The sequence below is a fragment of the Panulirus ornatus genome, chromosome 47, assembly GCF_036320965.1.
Source record: "Panulirus ornatus isolate Po-2019 chromosome 47, ASM3632096v1, whole genome shotgun sequence".
NCBI lineage: Eukaryota > Metazoa > Arthropoda > Malacostraca > Decapoda > Palinuridae > Panulirus > Panulirus ornatus.
The window spans coordinates 5650374-5653881 of record NC_092270.1 but is presented as its reverse complement, the minus strand read 5'-3'; positions in this window follow the sequence as shown (position 1 = coordinate 5653881).

The following is a 3508-nucleotide window of genomic DNA, read 5'->3' as shown; positions in this document are numbered from 1 at the left end:
CTATATATATATGTTCAGGCCCTGATCGCTCAAAATCTTTTTCACTCCATTCTCCCACCTCCAGTTTGGTCTCCCACTTCTCCACATTCCCTCTACCTCTTACACATATATCCTCTTTGTCAATCTTTCCTCACTCATTCTCCCCATGTGACCAGACCATTTCAATACGCTCTCTTCTGCTCTCTGAACCACACTCTTTTTATTACCACACATCTCTCTTGCCCTTCATTACTTACTCAATCAAACCACCTCACACCACATATTGTCCTCAGACATTTCATATCCAACACATCCACCCTCCTCTGCACAACCCTATATATAGCCCATGCCTTGCAACCGTATAACATTGTTGAAACCACTATTCCTTCAAACATATCATGTAAGAGCTGTATTGTAATGGATGTTTATTTCAATTTATTTTGGCTTTTCCACAGAACACCTGGATAAGAACCCGTGCTTTATGGTATTAGGGCCTAAACATTCTGAAGGGCAAAAGACATGCAGAACAATGAATTCAATTAATGTTTATGGCAGATTTACAATGAAAAGCTGAACTATAAGTTTGTAGGGCTTGGTTGTGGATGGTAGGTATTAGTTCTGGTACACTATACAAGGAAGTCAGAGTTAATATGTTCAAATGAGCCTTACTTTTGGTTGCTTCTGACACTACCTTGCTAAGGTTGTACAGGCAATTAGGCATAGTAAAAGTATTATATATTCATAAATATGAGTACATTTCCACAAGAACTGAAAATATAAAATCTTTTGTTGAACACAATGGCTTAAAACCAAGAAATCTAAATTTTGCAACAAGGTTTTCTGATATAATAGTTTTCTCTTTTGGTGACGAAGGAAAAAGTATTGCTTCTTAAGCGAAAAAGTGTCGGGAGAAAATGCAAAATGGGAGTTAAATGGACTTAATTGTGGAAAAGAAGCAGTAGATACTGAATGAGCTAAAGAAATTCTAAGAAAGTGTTTCAATGATAAAGTAAATAATCTTAAGAAAGATCATGATGCAAACAGTGCATCTATAATCATCTAAAAAAAAATTAACCCTTAATTTGTGGTAAATAACAGAAATTTTACAATTCTACAATTGTTGAAACCATCACAAAAAATATTTACTCATATCGGTTATTTTATAAAAATCTATACACATGTAGATACAATATCACAATCAAAATATGAATTACAATATTCTGTCCTTTGGAGGCACATGGGAAGCATTATTCTCTATATTCAGGGGTCTAGGGGAGTAAGAATAATACATTTCTTGTGAATACAATAGAAGGTGGTATTATTTTCTAAAACTCATGAGGATTTGTCTTCAAAGAGCCTGGTATACCAATGTTCCAGCATGTGGCTTTAACCAGAATGAGAAGAAGGGAGGAATCACTGCAATGTTTGATGAGACACTTGGATACTCTGGCTATGAATGGAGTGAAGAGGAAGGGGGTAGAATGGCTGGGGAATGTTCAGGGGGTAAGGTCTGGGGTTAGTGAGAGAACACGAGTGAAAGAAGGGATGAGACTTCTGGAGTGAACTCTGGGACTATTTTAAGGAGTGGAAGGAATTGGGTTTAAGATGCTTGTGGGTTAGAATGAAAGAAGACTGCTGTATGAGAAGTGGATTACTGCAAGTACTTATGTACCTCATAGTGAAAGGAGTGAGGAAGATGAGAGTGCATTTTGGGAGGTCTGAAAGAGTGTTTTGGCAGTTTTGCTGCAAGGGATCAGATTTTGGAGTAAAGTGATCGATAGGCAAGGATGAGTTTTATGGCAACTGTTGGTAAAATTGTGAGGTATGGACATGCTGATGTAAATGAAAATGTATTGCAATTGTCCTAAGAATACACAGTTATAAAAAGGCATTCATATGAATTTATAGGCGAGTGGGATTAAGGGTTAATGTGCAATACCGAATAATGTTCTAACTGACATGCATGCTAAGGGAAGGTTATTGGATGAAAATGTGCTGTGAAGCAGCAGGTAGAATGCCTGACAAAAGCTTGATGCAGGCTAGAAGGTAAGTCTGTAGGGGGTTTTGGAGGAGAGGAAATGACATACACTACATGTGAAAGAGGTAGCAAAAGATAGTCTGCTTGTAAACATGGCCTGCGTGTAAAGTTACCAAGAGAGACTGAGTGAAAAATGGCACAAGATAATAAATGAAACTAAGGGAGTAGAAGGTATTTGCAAAGTTGTGCTCAAATGTGTATGAAGTAATAAAAAACATATCAGAAGCTAATGATAAGCATAAGAACAAGAAAACAAAAGGGGGACAATATTGAGATTGGATTGGGAAATGTTAAAAGGCAAGCTTTGCAAAAGAGATGAAGTGAATATCGTATTTTGAAGGCTTCTGAATGTGTTAAATGATAGGGCACAGAATGAGGCGTGTTTGGGGTGAGGGCAGTGGATGAAGAGTGTTTAGGATGAGACATGTTGAGAGAGTCATGGCAATATAGGAGCTACTGGTTGGCCCTAGATGGCAACCCAAACAGGATGAGTCACTAGAGCTTCCTGAAGACCTCAGTAATCAGATAATTGCCATAATGGATGGTCACACACCTTCTCTAAGGATTTAATGCACCTGTGGCACCCACTGCTGCCCATAATTAGGATTGACCAATCTGGTAAATAAGGTTAGGCTTGACTCTTAATTCATATGATCAATATTTTGATGCTTTTTATGAACCTATTAAAAAATAAACATAGGTTTTTTTTTTTGCATTGCATACTTAAGATTAGCCCATCTAGCAACAAATATTTTTCCTGAATAGGAATGATCAAATCTTAATTAAAAGAATAATTATTTTTAAACTTTTCTGCAACCGTTAAAATATGCAATGCAAGTGGGGCAAAAATAATCATTTGTGCAGTGAACTATGTCCACAGACAAGGTTGTGGGTCTTTGAGCGAAGGTGGATATGCAACATGTTGGTGATGCATAGTGCGGGAAGAGAATCAGGTGCAGTTTACATATATGGCTCTGGAAGCAGATTCCAGGGAAACTACATAATCTGGCAACAGAGTTTGGGAGTGTGTAAAATGATAGTTGAAAGCAAATGTGCAACAGAGTAAGGAAATGAGGGCACCAGGAGGGTGAAACATGTTGGTCTGAGTGTCAGTGTACATGAGGACCTTGAAAAAATGGAGTGCTTTAGAAACCAGTAGACACGGTAAAGGATGAAATAGTAATGGATGAAGCGAGTCTCAGAGTGAACAAGGAGCTAAGTTCCCGGGTACATTAAGGAATGTATGGAAGGAGAGGTAAATGTCCTTAAAGGAAAATAAGGATATGTTTGATGGGATAGTAGTCTTGACTATTGCATGAATGCCAGTCTTGAGTCATGAATGCAAAAGAAAAGGGTAAGTTTTGGAAATTAAATTCCTTATGAGAATAAATGAGGTTGGAGGATTGCATAAGGAATAATAGTGTCAGAGAATGGAGTGGTAGGAAGCACAGTTTAACCAACTGGCCAAACCAGTAAGCCGAAATGGTTCAA